The 17,019-nt window shown below is 38.4% G+C and overlaps 1 protein-coding gene across 6 annotated transcripts in view; it reads right to left on the reverse strand.

Annotated features, from left to right (window-relative positions):
* PPP2R5E (protein phosphatase 2 regulatory subunit B'epsilon) overlaps positions 1-17,019 on the reverse strand; it is a 77,400-nt gene that overhangs the window by 47,022 nt on the left and 13,359 nt on the right. The window contains exon 1 of one of the 6 annotated variants that reach the window (XM_075029632.1): positions 7,017-7,161. The exons of 4 other annotated variants lie outside the window; for them this stretch is intronic. The gene's annotated coding sequence lies outside the window, so the exon portion shown is untranslated. Of the gene's footprint in view, positions 1-5,977; positions 6,076-7,016; positions 7,162-17,019 lie in introns of those variants that run through there. One more of the 6 variants, XM_075029634.1, reaches the window with a different exon arrangement.

Here is a 17,019-nt window from a genome sequence, read left to right on the forward strand (position 1 = left end):
ACAATGAAAATTAGTATTTTAAGTAATTATCTCCACTGGACTGAAGTTTATCAAGACAAGGCAGACCACATTCTACATTCTCTTTACTTTACATTCAGGCTGTATCAGTGGGCACATATACAGATGGCCCTTTCCCAATCCGATAGCTAATGTGCAGTTAAAGTAGGTCAGTGAAGAACAAAAGAGTTTTAAACTATACTAATCCAGTGGCTTCAGTATCCTACAGAAATGACAGAGAAGGACCGTGGAAACAGTTGTGGTCACAGGACAAAGTTAAAACTGTAAAGGCTAAAAAGCAAAATACACCCATGCCATCAAGTTCCCCTCCATGTACCTGGCTTATTACTTAATTATTTGGTCTCTGAGACTCCAGCATGGTCAACTAATCGCCTTCAAGCAAACCTACTGAAGCAGCACTTCTGTGTGCCTTACTCCTTCCTCTGAAAGGCATTAAAGTATCAATCCTTCAGGTAAGACCTCACAATGTAGCGAGCTTTACACCCACTCCTCTGGTTCCTGTCATTTTCAGAGGATGTTACAGCTTGTTTCATTTTAATATCAATGCTAGCTTTATCTTTCTTGTGAGAAGGGAGTGAAGAACCCAGCTCCTTAAGCATTCCTTCGGCAGCAGAGGCCCTTCAGTTAGAGGGTCCAACCTGGTATTGCTTCTTCCCATTTCTCTGGGCTGCTCCTACCTTTGCCTGTTCATGGAGTTTCTCCCAGCCATGTCTGTAATACTCCTTTCTGAAGCTTGCCTCTTTGTCTTGCTTCTCTCAGTCTGTAGCTGAAGACCTTCTCCAAAACAGCCCCCAGCTTCTCCAAATGCCATCTATTTTTACCTAGGCGCTGCCGTCTCATTCCGGATGCTGCTAATTGGACCCTTAGTCACAACTGGAAAAGTAACCTAGTTGAGTAACTCTGAGCTGCTGCATTGAGGAATCTGTATGCCTCACACTTGCATTAATTCAAATGAGGAAGCTTCCAGTGATTTTTTTCCCATGCAAGATGAAGCCCAGAGTTTAGTATAAATTAACCAGAATTTAGCCTCTAAGATTCTATATCAACTTCACTTACACACCTTTTTTAAAGTAACAACCTTCCCGCAAGAAAGTTTTATGCATTTAAAGGTCTAAATCCTGTAAGGAAGCACCACATAACATAGGAGATAACTGTAGCACTAGAGATCAACTGTACTCTACCTATTCACCAGTCTTTTTTTTTTCCCCCACATTATTACCTAGACCAATCTGTAAACTTGCAAGGATCTACTCAAAAGAAATGACAGAAAACCCATGTAAAATTAGACTTTTAAAGAGTGAAACAAGTGATGACAATACACACGTAGAAGCAACCCATTCTGAAACAGGTGTTTTTCCACACAGACTTCTTTCTTACACACATGACATAAAACATCTGGCTTCACAGCTACAAAATGATGTTTCAGACAACTCAGCAAGTCCTGCTTGCTTCTTAATCACTTCGCTAATGAAAAGTTAAGTTGAAGCATCTTAGAATTTCCTCCCAACTATTCTGCTTCTGCATAGTTATCAACCAAATTGGTACAAACAGGAAAAACAGATCATGAGATAGACAGACTAGTTAGGCAGCTTCTACCAGGAAAACACTAGGAAAAGTAAATAACTAAATGGTCTAAATTCATTCTAAATTACTTTACAGTCACTGTAATACTTTATTACTCCAGGAGAAAGGCAAATTTAAATGCTGAGTATTTAAAAGCCATTACTTCAGAAATACAAAACATAAATGAGAAAATTACCATTTTATTAAGAGAACTTGACTCATTTTTACTAATGAAGACCGCAATCATTTAATACTAATATAATGAATCCCTTCTAGAAATTCTGAGGTTACCACAGACAAACACAGCATGCTTTTTTGACAACACAAATGCAACTATCAGATGTCCTGAACATCATCTGTAAAAACAAAAAGCAGAGCTTTTCAACAGATTAGTAATCCTGGATTCAGTTAAATACTGGCAGGATTAATACTATTTCCTAGGACGAAAGAAAGATCCTGTTCCACCCCATAAAGACAGCACAGGCTGCCAAAAGTAAAGGGAAGGGCCTTCAGCTGTGGATCATTAAGAAACAGCCATTTTAAAAAATGAGATGTTTTGGAGAAAACAGCATCCACTAAAACGGTGGAGTACTTTTTCCATGTAGACCCAAGAGAACTTGAAATCATTTATTCTGCAAATGAGAAACTGAATGCTTCTGTGATGGTTTGTTTTGCTGAGAAAGGAACTTCTTTTCACTTGAAATGAAGGCAAAAAGGATCTGCTTTAAATGTGATTCTGCTAAAAAGAATGAACATGTACGGCAGACTGCAAAATCCTTGCCCTGCAAACCACCACCACCATTAGCCCTGCATATCCCTACTTCCCACTCTCACATCAGTACAAGTTTGGTCCAGACTGAGGACTCAAGTAATACAGCAAGAACTTCAGTTAACTGTATTATAGAAAAGGGATGCACATCTATTTCAGCTCAAATGTATACCTCAAAACCAATGAGAAATCCTTGTTTGGACTGTCGTGGTTGAACCCCAGCCAGCCACTAAGCACCATGCAGCTGCTCACTCACTTCCCCCCCCACCCAGTGGGATGCGGGAGAAAATCTGGAAAAGAAGTAAAACTCATGGGTTGAGATAAGAACAGTTTAATACAACAGAAAAGAAGAAACTAATAATGATAATGATAACAATAATAAAATGACAACACTAATAATAAAAGGATTGGAATATACAAATGATGCACAGTGCAACTGCTCGCCATCTGCTGATCGACGCCCAGTCAGTCCCCGAGCGGCGATCCCCCCACCCCCATTTCCCCCAGTTTATATACTAGATGTGACATCACATGGTATGGAATACCCCTTTGGCCAGTTTGGGTCAGCTGCCCTGGCTATGTCCCCCTCCCGACTTCTTGTGCCCCTCCAGCCTTCTCGCTGGCTGGGCATCAGAAGCTGAAAAATCCTTGACTTTAGACTAAACACTACTTAGCAACAACTGAAAACATCAGCGTTATCGACATTCTTCTCATACTGAACTCAAAAACGTAGCACTGTACCAGCTACTAGGAAGACAATTAACTCCATCCCAGCTGAAACAATGACAGTGCTGTGAGGGACATTCAGTGCCTGGAGGGAGCAAGGCATGAGCAGAAGGAAAGCAAGCCCCCAAAGGACAAGCAGAACCCATCACAGGAGCATCAGGCAACCTGGGCCCTAGAACCAAGCTCAAGAGCGTCCCTCTCACTCTTTCTCCAACTCCCAAGCCTCACACTTGTTGACACAAAACGTTGGAAAAATGTAGGGGAGTTTCTACTGTAGACACAACAGTGATGGGACAGGACATGGCTATTCCCAGTTACATACTCATATTCTCCCTGGGATGTTCAGGCATAGCCAAAGTAGGTTTTGCACAGACCAAGGCCCGATGATTGTTGATCATTTTAAAGGAGGCTCCTCTCCTCCAATCTCTGAGGCAGATGTGGCAGGCAGGTGAATCAGCCTCACAGCTACGATAACCTGTGACAAGTCTAGAGATTCAAGGGATCTCCGGCGACACTCAGCTCCAATCAGTCCAAATGCCCCGGCCTGGGCTCAGCCGCAGGAGAGGACACCCCTGACTTTCCATGCCATGCATCCACCCAGCACGCATCCCTCCTGGCTTGGACTCAAAGGTCCCTACTGCCCATGGGGCTTTTCTGCCATTTCAGTGTCATCTCCTGCACTCAACCAGGCCTACCAGAGACAGATAAGCTCTCCTGAGCTGTTTGTCTTCACTCAGATAAGGTGCAAAGAGCAGCCCAGTTTGTCCTCTCTCACTGCACGCAGCCTTACCCAGACACACACACAGAGGTTTCCTTGGCCTAACAGGAGGTTTCGATCGGGACATAGCAAGGCAGAGGAAATGAGAACAGGCTGCTTGTGCAATGAAGAGGAAAACGGCAGGTTCTTCTGCTTTGGGCACTACTCTCCCCACTACAAGATAATCCTTCCTTGAGGTATCGGCACCACCTTAGGGCACTCATGGTGCAAGTATTTACCCCCAGCCCTCCCTTCAGTAGCTCAGATCACCTGAAAAAAGATCAAATTACTCCAAAATTCAACCAGCTTGTAGACAGATGCAAGTTTATACATCAGTATTTTTTATTAAAGTACTTGTAAGGCAAACAAAATTGTATTATTATTGTACAATAATGTACTTCACCTGTTCAGGAATAAAATTTTATTATAATTTCTCCCATCCTCACTATCTCCAAGTAACAGCACACTAAGTAATCCTTGAATTTTCTTCTTTTTCCAATGTTACAATGTGCTCAGAGTTAAAAAAGTTGCGGGAAAAGAAGTTTAGATATTAGAGCAAGCTCAGACACCACAAACAGTTTGCCTGCAGTAGCACTTCCCTCCTCTCTCACCTGCAGAATAAATTAGCTCAAGCAGAGCTCTCGGCATTCCTCTGCATTCAGCCTGGTTCTGGTATAAGGGAGCCCTAATTCCCCTCCACTGCACCGCACCTGATACAGCCCAGCTCCTCCTATACAACAGGTCTGTCCAGTTCCTCTCTGCTTCCTGATTCTGTGACTGAGCAACAACTTCCCTTGGTTTTCCTCCTTCCCTGATCATCCCACCTTTTCTTGTCACTGCTTAGCAAGCTGCCATTAACCTTTTACTTTTGGGTAGGTCTAAGATAACAATCACAGGTCATTTTATGTTTCTGGGCTTCCTGCACCTTTAAAAAAAAAAAAAAAAGGAAGCTTTTTTCCCTTAATGTAAGTACTGAACTCATTGAAGTCTGTAGGAAGAAGATTTTAGAACTATTTGAAAATGTTTAGGTAAAAAAAAAGCAAAAACTGATGACCGGAAGAAATGTTTGAATTATAGTAATTGAAACTCTTAATGTTTTCTGAATGTCCAAGGGGTAGAATACACAGGCTTTTGAAATTAAGCTTCTTTTTTATTATGCCTAATAAGCAATGCCAGTGTCCTTTCTTAAACCAAACAAAAACACAGTATTTTTTTCCTATGGAAATATTTAAGAACACATGACTGGTATGAAAGCTTCTGGATTTATAACTTTTACATACTTGTCTTAACCTCAGCAAAAAGATGTGCAAAAAAATAAACTAAATTGCAATCTCTATTTTGAATTAAAATATAAATGCAGTCCCTCTTAACATCCTTCCAACACAGAGGATCAGCCCTTGCCTGGTTAATGTTACCATGTAACACACTAGCCAGAGTAACACAGACATTGACACACATTTCCCTTTATATGCCTACCTTTTGAATATTGAACCTGATTCAGCAATCCTTAATCAGGCAAAGTGCTAATATAATCAAATTAGACTTGTTTCTGAATAACACAAAAACCGGTCTTAATTCTGAAATGCAGGAAAAACTGTCACAATGTGGAGACTGATCCTACGCTTCCTCAGACTTTAGGGCTCTCAAGGCTAGAAGATTTCTGAATATAGGATCAGGTTACGAGTTGATCTAATTTCCACTGACTGTCTCACAAAGCTCATCGTACATTTGTAAATACAAGCCAAATAGAAGTATCATTTAAAAAAATAACGATCAGCTTTCGCCTGAGTTCACTGTTTTGCTACAGCATGCACAGACAGAATATTTTTAAATGATACCTGTCCATGAAAGTTTACAGCTGTTAAAGAAAGCCGTCTCAAGTTATAAGCAAAACTTAAAACTTAGAACCTAAGTTCATACCTAAAACATAAACAATTAAAAAAAGCAAAACAACAAACAACAACAACAATAAAATAACACCAAAAAAACCTCAACACCTTATCCTTTGATTACGCATAAAAATTTCACAATGAGTTGTCACTCAAAATAGTATCTCGGGAAATCCATCTCTTCAGTACATAAACTACGATAAAAAATAAAAAAATTCTTATTTTTTCAGACCTCTCCAACTTGAAGAGCCTTACCTTCATTACATCCACAAGATAAATATTGCTTCTTTCCATCAACATAGCACTCCAGAGAACATGTCTCCTTTTAACTTAAGTGCTTACTGAAGGTACGTTTAAAAGTCCAACACTAGCCTACAGTCTAATTCACTTGTCTAACAAGTGAATTATATTCATAACTGGATGGTGATTAACACTAAACAACCCAACGCTCACACAAACAGCACAGCAAATCATTCTTTTCAAACTGCCAATCATTGAGGTCAAAACATTCATGCTTTTAAGTCAAATTACAATCAACTTCCTCCCCACCCATTCTATTATTTGTTATTCATGCATTGACAAGAGCATGGAAACCACTTCATAAAAAATCATGGGTATCTTGGAAGAACCTACACTACTTAAAGATGAAAAACCATTTAAAAACCAAGAGAGGGAAATGGCTTCTTGAATTTTAAAAACAAACAAACAAAAAACCCAACACCCAAACACCAAGCAAACAAACCTCAACCAAACTTACTTTCCCCTTCATTTGTGTTAGATACTTCCTTTTATCCTTTCATCATTTTATCCATTACAGTGCCCCCTACTACAACAACCTTCAGTATCAAGCCAAGCATTCAGAAATTGCCTTCTACTCCAAAACTTACAAAAAAGTTATCCAGACAAAGATAACAATGCTTTGAATCACAAGCAATTCACAAGGTTCAGTGCTAGCCTCTGAGAAATGTTAGGTTTAGATTTTAAAATTGTAGTTGTTAACAAAAAAATTAAGGAAAACAAAAAAAATACTGGTTTTCTATTTTATTTGCATTCAGATTCATGCTATAGCCCCTCTTTATCTTTCTAATCTATGTTACTGTCCAGGAAACTGCTTATAGATCAAGTATTTTCTAACAAAATGTTAGCAACCTCCTTGAAATACTACTTTTGACAGCACACAACACAAAAGACAACGTTACTGAAGACTTGTAAGAGATAAAGTTTTTCACGGCAGAAACTTTAACATTGCTGACACATGTTTCTGAACTTGAGAGCGCTCTCGGTTTCTGCTTACCCAGCCCGGATCTTTAAAGCAGCCGTGACGTAAGAGCGACAGCCATCGTCCGGCGTGGAAGGCAGCTCCCTGGCTGTTTACTGTCTCTAACTTCACTCCAGTTTTCGTGGGTAAACACACGCTGGCCAGTCCTTTCATTATCTGCATAATCCCAGCCTCTTTGATTACTGGACTGTAATACCAGTGCCCGAGTGAGCTTTCATTCCTGAATTATGGCCACACAGAACATGACCAGGGGAGTGCCAAACAAGATGATTAAGCAGCAAAATATGACAAGGCATGAATTATATTATTAATATTCCTATCTATCATTAGCTGCAGAAACGAGGGTTTTGTGCAGCCAATAGCAACTATGCATAAAGAAAGCTCTTCCACTTTGACACACCTTCAAAATAAGAGCTACTATTTATTTTGAGTAATTTTATTCTTCGGTTGCTTTGGCACTGAGCTATATTTCAACAGTTTACAAATTACTTCCTTTTTCAAACTCTACCTTGAAACAACGTTGGAGGAAACTCTTCTTTTAAAAAGGCAGGCTCGAATTACAATCCTTTATTTTCAGAGAACGAGAGCATAACCATTTTTCAACAAGATATGCTGAACAGCTTTCATTTCAGCAATTCACTGCCTGTATTTAAGCATATATCAAATCTCCACAAACTTGGGGGTCATCAGCACAGTGTTTCATTTCCCTAAATTTGTAAAAAAAAATACATCAAAAAGCGAGTTTTAAGGAGTTTGTATAAACCAGCCATGAAACCTCCCCCCCCCCCTTAAATCACATCATCAGCATCTCTGAGGTTTCACTCATTTCTGCAAGGGCAGCCATTCCCTTCTACCTGCAATGATCTGCTTATTTTTAAGACATTTGGAAATGAGAAAGCAGATGCTTAAGAAGGGCAAAAGTTAGTGTATGGACAGACAGGTAACACAACACAATAAATTACCGCATGTTTCACCACAAAATTAGTGGAATAAACATAGCCAAAGTCCTACGATGAACTTTTTGGTGCTGTAAAATATCACTTCACAATATTGGAAGTCGTTCAATATTCCCTAAGATTCTGACCCAAAGAAGGGAATACCAAGCGAACATACAAGGCATTTGCCACTGAACTGTTTTCAGTTGACAAAGAAGATCACAAATGCACGCGGTACCAGCGTTCTCCCCACCAGTAAAGAAAGAGGGGAGAAAGGGCATGCAAAGATAGTTGTGCTCAGGGCAGGCAGAAGCAAGTGAGAAAATAGAAGAGCTTAAGCAGGATTGCAGTTTAAAATTATTTTAAATCTACAGCCCTACTTTAACCTGGTGAGGCTTGTTAAAATGTGCTAATGAGAAGAAACAGATCTAGCGAAGAAACAAAATGAACCATGGATTTCAGTAAAAAAATAAAAAAAAAAAAATAAAAATAAAAAAAACCACCACAGCACACTACGCTTAGGACGAAAAATTAATTTTGCATAAGGAAATAATGAATTATTATAATTAATTTTAAAAACAGAGTAATTCATCTAAAAGTTTTATTACTTCAAAAAAAAAAATCTGATTGGGAAGGAAGGGATTTCATGCTCAAGATGAACCAATGAAGTGACAGTGCTCATACCTGTGGATCATACCTGAATTTCACTAGGCTGCATCATTACCTTTAATCAAGACTTTTTAAAATGTTTGTGACAGTCTGTGATTTTTGAAAAGAAAAACAATAAGAATTCAAGCAGATTTGCTTCTATTAAAATAAGATTAGAGCAATCTTTCAGTTACTTAGCTGTAATAAAAGCAGCAAATCTTGAAGAGTTTGTATAACGTCATATTTAATTTTTATCTCGTTTCTCTTAAACCAAACAAGAATAACATTTTTAAAGACTCATTTTTATGCTGTATTATTCACAAGATATTAAAAGAACACTGAGAAATAAAAAAAATTCAGATTAAAAGCATCCATTAATTTTCAATGCCCAATTTGGGACATCCTGATTTTTCTGAATGTTTACTTAGCACTGTGTAGTATTCAGGACTAGTTCCCACCAAGTTCACTTGCATTTTGAGTCATCACCCGTTCTGTAAATCACAACCCAGTGTCTCAGGCTGAGCAGCAAATAGAGCAAGCAGTTCTGAACAACTAGCAGAGTATCGCCAAAGATATACAGAGCAGAGGAAACAACAAATTCTAATTCCTCCAAGGAAAGATTCAACTTGTCTAACTCATGAAAGCCTCGCTTTTCTTTCCAAATCCCTTACTGCCTTTCCTACAAACTTTCAAAGCTTCTGAAATGGGTAAAGCTGGGGGTCTTACAGCTGCAGATTTAGGAAACTGCAAGCTAGAAGGGGCTACCAGAGCAGATAGTCTAACCCAAATAAAACAGTCCCTAAGATGATTTCCTAATGAAGCAACCCTCTGTGAATTCAGTCCAGTAACTTGTGTTCAATGAAAATAAAACTTTCTTAGAAGCTTTGACTCTTGATTTGGAAGCACACAAACAGAGAATCTAACATCACTTTTAAGTGTTCCTGCCAGCTCGTATTTTTCCTCATTATTAAAAACGCATGCCTAATTTCTGGCTTTTGCCGACAGCATTAGTTCTTCTATTTGACCAGTATTTTCTCCCCATAAGACACTATGGCCATATCTGCTCTCAAGCTTTTTGATAAACTATTCAAACAGATTTTTTTTTTAAATCATATTGCATAAGCATTTTCTCTGGGTCTTCGATCATTTAATGGGTCTACATCTCTCTCATTCTCCTATAGCTTCTTCAAATATGCCAAGTCCCAGACCCCATGATGCATCCTAGTATCGATCTTACCAGTGCCACAAAGAGAAGTAACACTGATGCCTCTGTCACACCTAAGAAGAAACAACTCATCCTCATTTGCTCTGTGAGGATGACACACGCACACTCTAGTTAATGACAGATGCTAAATGCCTGATCATTCTTAATTATGATAACCCTATCTAGCTGTCACACACAAAATAATCTTCCACCATTTCAGAACTCTGCCAAATTTGGGCTGGTATTCACAGACAAAGTAAAAGGCTGATCCAGGGCACAAAAACCATGCCTGACAAACAGCAAGGGACCACTAAGGAAGTTCTAAAGTAACCATTTCACATGAGCAAAAGTGCACTCTTTCAGAAATAAATGTTTAGAAATTCTACAAGAAAAATTGAAAATTTATGAAACTGTGTGTACAGAAATTTTAGCCATGTTACTGTACAGTGTAGGAACAAACAAAATAGTAAGCAAACAACATATAAAAGAACATATTTATGAAAATTTAAAATCTCTTTATATCAGAAGCAGAACTAGTAGCCAACACAGACTGTAAAAAAGCTCTTGCTATTTCTTTGCCTCACTTTAGAAGACAATAATAGTAATTTTTTCTTTCAGGTAATTTTGCAGAAATCTCCTAGGTTTTAGTTAAATTTGCCTACAATGAAATTATCATTTCTGGAATAATTAGGCCACGGAAAACTGCATTTTTCATTTAGATTCAATCAAGAGATTCTTGTTCATTTGAATATTATTTTGTGGCTCAATGTGAAGTATGGGTGGGACATGCTGAAAAGGTAATTTTTTTCCCTAGTTTCTATAGCACCTGCTAGAAGCCTTAGCTAAGCACACAAAATTAAACCCATTCCAAAGGTACAAAACATTAATCACCTCTTTTGACTTTTTTCCAGGTTAAGTATCAAATATGTTCTACTGGAAATGCTTATACCCACACGTGTGCAAATCTCAGCTTCTGAAGCATAAATATCCCCATTGATGTTAACTGTTTAATGACCCAGCACAGAGATCCTGTAATCAGCTCTCCCCATGGACCAGGTCATAAAGGGAACTGCACTTAGAAATGAATTAGAAGTTCATATTCCCTGCTTAAATTAACTACCCTGGTCCTGAGCCATGGCTTCCTTAGGCCTTTTCTCTATGTTTAGTCACGGAGCACAAGAGCTTCATGCAATTTCTTTATCTCCCCTCTCCACCTGCCAAAAGGAAAAACAAAAAACACTGGGGTAGCTCATTTCATGCATCCCATACAGCATCTCACAGGTCAGAAATGACATGGCTAAAGAGTGTTTACACTCCGGCTTGGCAACAAGGCAAGAAACCAGGGCAGCTCCCAGGACTATCCAACCTGCAGAGGAGGTAAATGCAGAGATGAGGAATGTGCAGATGAAGAAAGCTTCCCCTTTTGGGCCATACACGGAGCTTGCATACACCCAGTAGAAATTCAAGCCCAGTCCTACCACTTTGCTTCTGGCCACCTTATGGTGCTCTAAAAGGCTGAAGCGCAAAATAAACTCTTTAGGTAAATTTTCACAGTGTTATAGCTTAGAAAAACATTAATAGCAGCAGATACACCAAGCTTCCTGAAAACTTCAGAAGACAATGCTCCACAGCTTTCACCTTAACTTACATAATCAGAAACAGTATTGCTCCCTTTGAAAATGAAAGCCAAAATGTTGCATAAAGTGACATAATTTACAAAAAAAAAATTGTAAGACAGGTGGGAAGAGAAAGAAGGTCTTGGGGTTGGATGGTTTTTCCCCTCACATCAACACCAGCAAAATATTTGTAGCTCAACTCTTTTTTTATTTATTCAACACGAACAGCAAATTACATCCAGACAATAAGTACACTGTTAAACCAAAACTCCTCTGTCAAATTTTTCCCAGCAATTCTTCCAGTCATTAAATGGTTTTTAGGCAAACCTACTAAACAGCTGCTTAATATTTTCAACTAGTTTTCGTCCAGGTAGCATCTGCCAACCTCTTAGCTACATTTAGTATCCTCCCACAGATGAAGCCTAACAGACTTCTCTATTGAGACTTAAATCAGCAGCCTCTTTGTCTCCATGCAACTGCTCTTTTACTGAAAATGGTATGGCAGCACAGGAAGCACAATATGAATTTAAGCAGTGAAGCTGGTAGAAAACTTCTCGTTGTCTAAAAGGAAAAAATGCAAATTCCCACTTATTTCCTCACTGGAAAAAATAAAAATGCAGGCCCTCCCTCCCTACAGCCACATGGATGCTATCGCAATGGCATATGCAGGTGCAAAATCGACATTTCAGTATTCAGATTCACTTGCTGCCTTGCTAGCCAGTTCCCATCCCTTCCAGGGAATGGATTAGATGGAATAATTTTTAAGGGCAAGTAGTAGACAAGGACCATACTGCTTTACATGGTATCTTTTTTTTCTATAAAGGACTTCTCTACTCAAGTAAATAAGCTTCCCTGCAATTTTTATCTCCTCACAGGATTCTCAGAAGTTTTACAAATATAGAATGCTGAAATTCCACACTAACTTCTTCCTTCTGTTTAGTATTGTAAGAATGTTGGGTTTTCAATGTTATGCATGTTCCTAACCATTTGTAAGAACAACAAACATTAGGACTGATGCAGCAGATTCACTGATTGCTGATCATCTTCTAAAATACGAAACCAGGAATATTTGTGTTTAACACCAACTACTTAAAAAAAAAAAAAATAGAAGTACTGGTAGTGTTTGAACCCAGGCTTGCTATGTAGTGTGGCTCCATTAACAAAAAAACTTTACTGTGCAAGTTTGTCATTTAACATGATCACTATCCCCACCCCACAAACCCTAAGACCTTGTAAGCTCAGATTATCTGTCACTAGGTGAAATGAAAAATCCATCGTCCCTTGACAAATAGTACCTAATACCTTAGTATTAGACAAATGCAGAAACCTGACCTTTGACAGCTTGTTTTATTTAACTATCTCCAATTGCTGTCAGTTACCAAAACATACAAAAGCAACAGCAACATCTGGAAAGAAAAATATTCAGCTGTATTTGCATCTAACACTTCAATACTCACCTAATAAAACACTCTACCTGAAATTTACACACAAAAATAGTGGATTTTAATAAAGCTTGTTTGGGGTTAATTAAAAGAAAAAAATCTTCTGAAATTTTGATAGTTGATTGTTGATCACTGGGTCTTCCCTATTCTCCTACTTGAAAAATGCATAGTTTATCAAGTCCATCAAAATAGACACCCCCCCAACAGCACCAGCAATTTTGTTAAAGGGTCACATTTTGCCTATTAATACATGTACGCTACAGGCAATTTTTTTCAAAAGTTTTTCTCCTCCATTTTTCTAATTAAGCAATCACAACAGAAGCTCTTTGTGTAATCCTTAACAAAACCAGCACACCAAATTGTCAAAAACACTACTAACCAATACCAGGAGACGCACTCATTCTTCCAAGAACAGACCTCTGAACACACGTGTGCACGCACACACACCCCTCCTTGAACCCACAGCTACATTTGTTTCAGATTAATGCATCCACTCAATCTCAAGCGGCCAGTGCTAAGAAACATGCACTCTAGTTTCTACCTTAGTCATGCATACAAAGGGAAACATTTTTAAGTTCAATTCAACTTGACACAATAACCATAAATAATCAGAAGAAAATAAATCAATTCCTTCCCCTTAACACTGTAGGAGATGTTTTAAGATTAGCCAGGTGATAAATTCCATCTTTAATTTTATCATATTTCCAGATATGAAATACTATAAAACTTCTTTGTTACTTATTATTTGTTCATTCCATAGGAATGAAAATGAGTAGTATTTAATGTTCTCAACCAGTCATTTCTTCTGTTATTTGCCAAAATCTATCAATACTGACCTCAGAAATTGATTTAATCTTCCCAAACTTTATACCCTTAGATTCTAGATTCTATCTATCACACTGTATTCTTCCCTATTCCAAAGATGTAGTTCTGTAGGAGATAAGGTGGATTAAAGACATATTGAGGATTATAGATTATGCAGTTAGAACAAACACAGGCAAGTATTTCAAACAGCTGACCCTACAGAAAGGAATCACATTCTGTTCTCAAGATGATATACAAAAATAGAAAGCACATTCCACTAGGAAAATATTTACTTAATAATTTATCATTTAAGAACTACTACTGTACAAATTAAAGTACAAAGACAGCATATTGAAATCAATGTGAAGATATATATGCAATGGTTATAATACAGCTTCAATTTCAACTTCGATTGGATTTACAAAGTTTACTCTATTCCAGCATGAATCACACTTCTGTTTTCCCCGGAAGTCCTATGTTTAAAACCAATTCCAATTTTTTTTGATAGGAGAGGCTGAGAACACACAATACTGCCGAAAAGTCTAGAAATAAAAGGGTAAAAATCTCAAAGTATCCAAATGGAAAGAAATGCCGGTGAGATATAAGAATTAATTTAGCCCAGACATTAATAACTTCCTTAATGATCTATATGATTAAAATAGCATATAGATAACAACTTCTGAGGATATTAAATAGGGGACTTTGAGTAGCAGTAAAGTCAGAAATAATACAAAGGAACCTAAGCAAATTCCTTACATGGCCAGAAAAGAAAGTGAAATTCAGTTTGGAAAAACACCAACTAATACATCTGGGAAAAATAATCCCAAATATAGATACTCAGTATGGACAAGAAACCTGGGAAACAACAATGCAGAAAAGCTGCATTAACCACAAATGTGGCACGAGCTCGAAAGAGGGGGAGGCACTGTCTATCTAGCCACCGAATCCAGGAATGGGGGGGGAAGGCTGAATACCTCCCTTTCACCCTTGTGACTCCTCTCCCAAAATGAAGGGCACGTGGGTGGGCACTCTATTCAACCATCTTTGCTACAGCCTAGACACCAGTTAAGTCCTGTTGCTTGAGACATTTAAAACTACATGGGCAAAAATATTATCAAATACTGAATTCTTTATCTAAAAAGACTAACTGTAAAGAAAAAACAGTCTGTGCTTTATTATTGTATGTTACGTGTTCTTGTAGAGCTTTTCCATTATATTTGAAATATCATGGGTTTTTAATCCAGAAGTGTAAAACTTATCCAAAAACAAGTAAACATGAAAATACGTTCATTTCCAAACCATTTGGTTTTTATTGACCATGAAGTTTTGGCACATTTCACAAGTGAAATAACTCTGAAGATGTTGGCTCTCAAATGAATTTTTGCTGTGGTGCAATGACTGTTCATGCTAGGATCAACTGTGCAAAACAAGGGGAGACCAACGATGCCCTCATGTCAAATGAGGTCACCTCAGAATCTATTCTGAAGGGCATGTCAATCCTCCTCTGTGCAAAATCCTTGATTAAGAAAGTTTCTGCAACAGGAATGACTGTTCCTTACCAAGCAGGAAATAAAAGAAACTTGCTTAGAGTACTTCAAAACCTGCTTCTAGCCACTTACGTCTGTTTCTAGATATTATGACACTCTTCATTAGGAGAATATCCTGAAAACTTAAGCAAAATACTCTTACATTGCTAAAATAAATTAGAATCTCTCCAATTCCCTTACGCTCTCTCAGAACTAGCTCAGAAAAATATACAGAAATTCTAAGAATTACTTGGGTTTCACGGGGTGGGGGTATTTTTTCTTTTGTAGAAGGGCTGCTTTGGGGTGGGCATCTCCCCCTCAAGTGTGTTAATTGGAAGAATCTGTCCCACTTGTGATTTAGAGATACCTGAAACAAACCTTAAACTTGGCCCTTCTTGCCCATGCAGCAAAATGCTCCAAATGCTGTTTGTTGAACTTGACTGTGTGCATTATGGATGTGGTACTCTAGGAAAAGGACACTGAAAGAACAGGAAGAGGAACAGACTTGTCCTGGGAAATTCAACACGTTTATCCTGCCTCTGGAATTTCCTAGTATTTGGAGGAGACAAAATATTGAGATATTCTGACAAGATCACTGACTCTGTGGTTGTCTTTTTCTTAAAAGACTGCATCATTTTATTTATTATTTGGGCCATTTGTTTGTTCTTCCTGAAATTAAGGAAGAGTGAGAAATTTCACTCCATGACCTGAAATTTCACAGTTAATGGGAGGATGGGGTAAACATAACCTCAAGCATTTTGTTCCTTTCTCCTTCCTTGCCAGGACTCCTTTTGACTCATCGCAATGAAGTGTCTAGAATTTTTCCAGGAGCCTTTTCACTGCCTACCTTATGCCTAACCCACAATATAGATCCCATTTGCTCATTTCTCTAATATTAAGGGACTCACTGCAGTTCTTTTTACTTGTGGCTAACAAGATCTAATCTGGCAGCTCAGATGATATTCTAAAGCACTTTACAGCAACGGACACTTTTGAGGGGATCACAGCATCCAAAATATAGGCTAACAACCACCTTGATATGCTGTCTCTTCCTCGAAGTGCATCTAAAAAGCCCTGCATCCCAGGCCTCCCCCACATACCTAACAGGTCTGCTCCCATACCTTTGCCATCCAACATACCCTGAGACAATTGCACTGCTCTTCCAAGAGCCAAAGCCAGGTGCCAGAACTTCAGCCACAATCTCTGTCACTTAAGATGGACAATTCTGGAGCTACTCTTCTCAGAGCCTATAACCTAATAACTACTTCTCTTCATCATCCTTTCTACTCCTAAAAGGGCAAACTAGAGTGGCTTTTAATCTTGAGTAAAATACCTGTTAAGGTCTAGGTTTTGCCAAAAACAGATAGATTTCTACTAAGATCCTCTATTAGAGGCAAGTCACAGTGGTGGCTATTTTTTCTCCCTCTTTGCCTTGCCTTTTCACCCTTTTTGCACTTTTAAAAGATGAGTAGAAATTTCAACCACTGCAGTTTCTTAGCATTGGTAGGGAAGGAGGTTCTGTTTCTTCTAATAATAAGCAGGAAGGGGAAAAAAGGAAAAAAAACAAAACAAAACAAAACAGGAGAGTGCATGGAGGAGAAAGGACAAGGAAAATTATTGAAGGAATAACAGAAAGGGAAGACTGTCTCACAGTAAGGACTGATTACTGCAACAGAGGCAGGATAGAGCTGGCATGCTCTTCACAGGGTGGATCTCCATTCTGACAGGTCTAGTCTTGTCTCCAGAAGTGCAGACAAACAACCTGTGTAATACACTGATGGAGCTTAGGAAGATAAACAGACTATTGTTTTTTCTTTATAAATACAGCTAATTTTATTATATT

The sequence above is a fragment of the Buteo buteo genome, chromosome 6 (assembly GCF_964188355.1).
Source record: "Buteo buteo chromosome 6, bButBut1.hap1.1, whole genome shotgun sequence".
Taxonomy (NCBI): Eukaryota; Metazoa; Chordata; class Aves; order Accipitriformes; family Accipitridae; genus Buteo; species Buteo buteo.